The following is a 6,425-nucleotide window of genomic DNA, read 5'->3' on the forward strand; positions in this document are numbered from 1 at the left end:
TGTCACAACCTGTAAACTGACATTCACTTCTCGAGTGCAAACTGTCCGAATTTGAAAGAGGAAGGTCTAGAATTGCCAGAGTTGCAACTTGGAACTGCTTATTTTAATCTTACTAATCGATTCATACGAATTTCGTACGGATTTCGGTGGTTATACGAGTCCTCGCTTTAAAAAATGCTTCTTGCAGTGTCGAGCGGTTACAAGGCACGATTGGTGGAGCGTCCAATCAGCCCCGTGGTTAGCAATAAAAATAATTAAACAATCGCGAGGTACCGGCGGTGACAGGCGGTTGGAATTCCTTCTGCGGGCATTCACGTAAACGTGGACGTGGTTTGGGCTAAAGGGAGAAGCGAGGCGACCGCGGAGACGACGAAACGGGGAAAAGAGAGGAGCCAAGCGGCGAATGGATGGACAGACGGACACGAGGCAGACAGTATCGGATTGATCTCACCGAGTGAACCCAATTACCCACCGAACGGCCAGATTTATTGTCCGGACGAGGCCCTGACTGAGGGCTCCTGATGCCCCGATGGTGGCAGCCACTCTTTACGACGGCCCTGGGTCCCCGCAACAACGCAGATCCGCTGGCGCGTTCGGAAGGGTGTCGTGTCGCTTTGCTCACCCAATTATCAGCAGGCCTGACAACGACCTTAGCTTCCTCCGCGTTGCTTCTGAGGAAGCCTTCCTTTCCGCTATGAACAGGCGCTGCCGATCCGATCGCATCTCCGTATCCACTCGGCCAACAACGGATCATAAACAATATATAATTGACATGATTTATCGACAGCCACAGGTGTTATCTTCGCGGTCACGCGAGTGATCGACATCGATAGGTTATCCCCGTCCCCGAACCGACGCGTCTCGGTAAACCCTCGCGATTCCTTATCACCAGGTTGCGGTTCACCTCGCGAGCCTTTCCGGAGGCGATCCCGTCGACTTATCGCGAGCTTAGACCGGTTCTCGACGGTTTTCATCGGTGCTGGACTCGCGCACCTTTCGCGTAACTATGTATGATTAAACCGAGGCGTTCGCTGCACCGAGTTATAGGTGGTCGTGGGAACGCGCGTGTAACGTTCAATTAGTTCGTTAGTGTTACCGGTAACGCGATAATGCGAACGGCGATTAGATACGCGGCTGGGTTAACGAATGAGAAGTGGATTTAGGTTGGGAATAACTGGACGGTGATTTAGAGGTGACGGCCTGAGGAGCGCGGTAAAGACTCGTGTTATCGTTGGTGGAATTATTGTAGGTCCTCTTATTGTTCATCTTGATGAATGTGTGGAGTCTGGAGACTTTCGGGTGACACATTGTTGACCGGCAATTTTACACACAAGTGACTTCATGTCACTGGCTAACTGAATGCGAAATTAAAATAATCTAAATATAATTTTATAATTGCTACACTGTATTAATTTCATAATGGGCTATGCTCGTATATATTGAAATAAATAAATAAATAAATACACTTCGATAAACTTTATGGATATTTGACCAACATAATGAACTGAAAGGAAATATTTCACTACACGAGCGAAGCTTTTGCAATATTCTATATGGGTTTCATAAATCGAAATAGATAATGCAAGTCGGTCAACAATGTGTTAACACGATGGTTGGCAGCCAATACTCTTGAAAATTTCTCCCGTGTTTTAATTTTGTTTACAGACTACTGGAGACTACACGATCAAATATTTATTGTAGTATTTACTTTTGTATCGTTATCGAAATTCAAGAACTTCTTTGAAAAGCATTGTCGCCCATATATGGGTGACGTGGCGACCAACGCGTCGAGTGGGAAGGGACGTTTAGCTTAAGGAAAAAGGTTGAATAAAATATGAAACCTAAGCAAGAGGAATCTCAGTTTTTAACCCATCTCATTTCAAAGACCAGCATCTTCCGAGAGCGTATCATGCGAGTTTCCCATCCCCTCCCAAGGCGTCCCTACCTTCATCGTGGTCCCGGTCGGTTGGCGTTTCCGTGCCGTCAAAAGTGGCATTTGGCTAGGGCTGACGGCCAAAAGTTATGCAGATCGACGACAAAGGGGTGACCGTTTGGAGAACAGGCCGCAGCTGGCTGTCAGAGAGGGCGGGCATACTTTAGCCACGAAACGGAAAGTGGAAGGACTTCGGGGTCTTTGCGAGTCGCCGCCGCGGCAGCGCTGTCCCGACGCACCGCCGCGATGCTAACTGACGCCTTAGAGGCCACTGATTGAAGTATTTATTGCCCTTACCCTCGTTGCCTCGCCTTTATGCCCGTGTAATGATCCACTTTTGCATGCGCAGGCTTATCTACGCAGCCTCCTGTGTGGCAATCTTCAGCCACCAGGACTCCTCTGGTCCGCCTCGAGGGCCCTCGCGTCGATTCTTCTCGGTTTCCCGATCGCGGCTCGCCGCTTTTTAATTTCTTTATTCCGGGCCGCGCCGAGCGGCTCCGGGACTTCTTGCGACGGATCACATTCGCTGCAAATGGAAATTACGAGAGCTGACCGCCGGGGGAAAAAGCTCACTTCGTGGCTCTTCGTCGACTGCAATTGTCGAGGCATCGCCGTTCCGGGACAATTGGCTGCGCTGCCTGACGAAGATGGCGCGATCCTGGTAATTAGACCGGTGCGGGGACGCAGCTGGAATGCGAAGACTGAAGTCAGTGGAAGTGTACATTGTTTGCCGGTTTGGTAAATGGGCGAAGGAAGTGGATTTATTGGGTAGGAATGAGTCGCGAAATTAACCCTTTGACTGCGGGAAGATTTTTACTGAAAACTCGAAGTGGCGTAGACGTGTGAATTTAAAAAAAATATCACCTTATAGAGAATAACAAAATGCAACTTTTTTATACGTACAGTTTATTTATACGACGTTTAGTTTCGAAAATCAAAATTGAAAACTTGAAAGACCTTTTTTCTGAGATCTCATAGTGTTGCTGTTGTCTTAAAGAATAACACAACAACAGTCGAACAATCGAGTTTAAAAAAAATATCACCTTATAGAGAACGACAAAACGAAATTTTTTTATATGTACAGTTTATTCATAGGACGCTTAGTTTCAATGATAAAAATTGAAAACTCAGGAGACCTTTTTCCTGAAATTCAATTTTTGCAACGAACTTCAAACTTTTCAATTTTTATTTTCGAAACTAAGCATCCTATGAATAAACTGTACATATAAAACAGTTTCGTCTCATCATCCCCTATAAGCTGATATTTTTTCAAAATTGATTTAACGAATATAAACATTTCCCCGAGCTCATTCCTCGAGGACGGATATATACGCCCTTCGCAGTCAAAGGGATAAATGGCGACCAACATGTCCGAGCGGTTTCAGTTTCATGGGGTTGGAGTGGATTAAAGTTATTGCAATAAATATAGTCAAGGCACCGATGTGAATAGATTACAAGAGAACGCATTTCAATTTCTAGCAATTCGCATTTAAAGTCAATTAACCCAATAAACAGTATCTGTATCGCGTTATAGAATACAGGTAGCCGTGCGTGTTTCACCTGCACCTTGCGCAATTCATCAACGTTTAAGATACAGAAGGATTATCGTATCTCATCCTTGTAATTTACAACCGCGTGATTTATGTGCATTACTTTCATTTCGTCTATTTATATTTCATTACACGATGCAGAGCACGTTTACTTCTTGTTCATTTTAGAGGTTGTTTCGCATGTTTGTAGCGTTGCACCTGGGGATGCGCCCACGCACGGTGCAAGGGGAGCAGTTGCAACCTTCCTGCTACAAATATCCAGTTTCCAATCATTAACTGCAGTAAATTGCGCTTTCATGTTTTTCAAATATTCTGTATGAATACTTAACAGACTTGATGATAAGCAAAATCTACTCATGGAAAATGATATTTATCGAGTGCTCTAGTTTTACTAATAGTTAAACTGCGGATCTTTATGCAAAATAAAATCTTTATGCAAAATAAAATCTTTCTGCAAGTATTACAATATGAACTTTACTTTCAATATTTTTTATATTATTGCACACTGTATCCATTCTACATTTTCTTGCACGTTCAGATTTTCTATGAATGCATAAAAATCCGCAGTCAACTAATAGTATACACACTTGTAAAAATCGCAGATGTGTCAATTAAATTCTAAAAAATCAAGCTTCCTTGAGAAAATTGTGCAGAGCGTCAGAAATTAATGCGACGTATTCGTCCACGTCATTTTTCATTCGCACCCCTTTGAACCCTTGGTTTCTCGACCCAGCCAGTCATAAATAACAAATTGAATTCATTCCAAAGAGTTTGCTCGACAAAGCCAAATAATATACAATTCTCCAAAGTAAATAAATTGTATACTGTCGAGCGCGTTATGGCTTCAATCCCAGAACTTCGCCGACGATTAACGAACAGCCCACCGCCCAAACTGGTCGCATCGAGCGATTACGCGCGGCGGGATGCCATTTTTCAATCGTTTCGCCATCAGTAAACCGTGAAATCAAGACGTTTCCTAAACATAGCATCGTCGTCTCCTCGCAACGGTGTTTAATCGAGGGTAATCAAAGTCCACGAGGACCGACAATTACACGTTCTCCCGATCTCGGCGTTGCTCGTTACGCAGTCGCGGAGCTTGTCACGCGTTCCCTCGTTCCTCTTCGTAACTGGTCGTCATTCCACGTCGTGTACTACTGATATTATTGAAATCCATCTACGTAACGGACGACGGCGGTGCAAAAAAACGCATCGCGGATTGTAAATCAGCCCGCGCTTACGCGAGTCCGTCGTTCCGCGTAGACCGTGGCAAGAAGCTGAAACCGAAACGTCGAAAGAGCTCGGCAGTCCTATAATTATATTATTACCCGCTGCGTAGCTCATGACTCCGGAGCCAATTTGTCTTCGGCCGCAACGAGTTCGTGTAATTTGTGATTTATCACTGTCCCCTCCCCTCTGCCGGGCCCACTTTCAGCCCCGCCGCGGCTCGAAACCGTATAATTTTTGCCACGGTCGCGCGGATCCTGCGGATTCCGCTCCGTTGGAGTTGGCTTTCGATGCCACCGTGCTGTTTTAAAATGGTACGGATTTTGTGAGTTTTACTGGTCTTCGTTAACCGGTTCTTTGGTTCGGGAGAAAGATTCTCGAGGATAGAGTAAAGTCTTCTTAAATCAGGACTGAACTTGTCTAATATTCATCTAATAACGTGTCACTTATTTAATTACATGCGCATTTCGCGCCGCGGCACTTTGTACAGGGGTAGTGGATCACAGTGGTCAGACCGCGCGACCTGAAAGAGGAATGAGAAGAGTTTGTGTATTTATTTTCTTGGTGTTCTTGGTTCAGTATTTATCCTAGAGAAATTGGTGTATTTAAGGAGACTTTACTGTACCTCGAGGGGAGTTATTCTAAAACATCGTCTTTAAGAATTTATTTTAAAGGAATGAATGCGAGTCTGGACGGTTCCTTCTATGAATGTTACACTGCTATGTAATCCCTTTCAGACCTGATCCCATACTAATGTAATTTACAATAATTTTTAGGGTGAACTTGAACTAAAATTAGTATATAGTAATAATGCATTTCATTCTAAAGAATTTATTCTAAAGAAATGAATGCGAGTCTGGACGGTTCCTTCTATGAATGTTACACTGCTATGTAATCCCTTTCAGACCTGATCCCATACTAATGTAATTTACAATAATTTTTAGGGTGAATTTGGACGAAAATTAGTACATAGTAATAGTGCAGTTTTCTAGGAAAACTGATGTTTCTTTATGTGTACAAATAAAGACATTCGCCTTAAACGATTTGTGTCCTCAATTGTGGACGCCATGTCTGAAAGGGTTAATTATTGTTTCTCTCGCATTACCTCATTCGTTCGCGTCGTTTTCTCCACGGAAAGAGACCGATTTAAAAAATGTTCATGAGTCGTTTTGTCCATAGATGGGGGGCCCTGAAACTTCGCTTTCTCTTACACCCCATGGCGGTATAATGCGCCACTGCGAGGAGTCTCTAACCCCGACAGGGAAGTTGCCAAAATGAGTTACGTGGATAAATGACCGTCTGCTGCGCGTGGTTCTTCGCGAGTCCAGCTACAATGTCAGTTCGTCTCGCCAAACTTTGAACGACGCCGGATTTTACATAACCATGGCTCGTTGCGAGTGCCTTAAGCACGTTCGGATAAATTGCTTCTCGAATTTTTGCTCTCAGGGCAAGCTTGGAGGATCCTTTTTCCTTGAAACACGCGTGTGATCTAATTCTTCGTAAATAAAAATCTGGGAATTTAAAATTGCTCTTGTACTGATCGTACAATTACGCTCTGTACAATCGATTAATTCCACTTTTTGAACAAACCTTAAATTTGAGTGTCAAAGTGCTTGGTACTTAACTTTTTATATTTATAATAACTTTCCTGAAAGGGAAAGCACTTCCTTTAATATTTATTTCAATTTATATTGTAACTAACTGTGCCTAGGAATTTC

The 6,425-nt window shown here is 43.7% G+C and overlaps 1 protein-coding gene across 1 annotated transcript in view; it reads right to left on the reverse strand.

The window, feature by feature from the left end:
* Nucleotides 1–6,425, reverse strand: part of LOC128878461 (calaxin-like) — a 106,231-nt gene that overhangs the window by 2,965 nt on the left and 96,841 nt on the right. Inside the window, exons 8-9 of the mRNA XM_054126680.1 lie at nt 2,231–2,620; nt 473–2,073 (exon numbers count right to left, since the gene is read on the reverse strand). The gene's annotated coding sequence lies outside the window, so the exon portion shown is untranslated. The remainder of the gene's footprint in view (nt 1–472; nt 2,074–2,230; nt 2,621–6,425) is intronic.

The sequence above is a fragment of the Hylaeus volcanicus genome, chromosome 6, assembly GCF_026283585.1.
Source record: "Hylaeus volcanicus isolate JK05 chromosome 6, UHH_iyHylVolc1.0_haploid, whole genome shotgun sequence".
NCBI classification, from domain to species: Eukaryota; Metazoa; Arthropoda; class Insecta; order Hymenoptera; family Colletidae; genus Hylaeus; species Hylaeus volcanicus.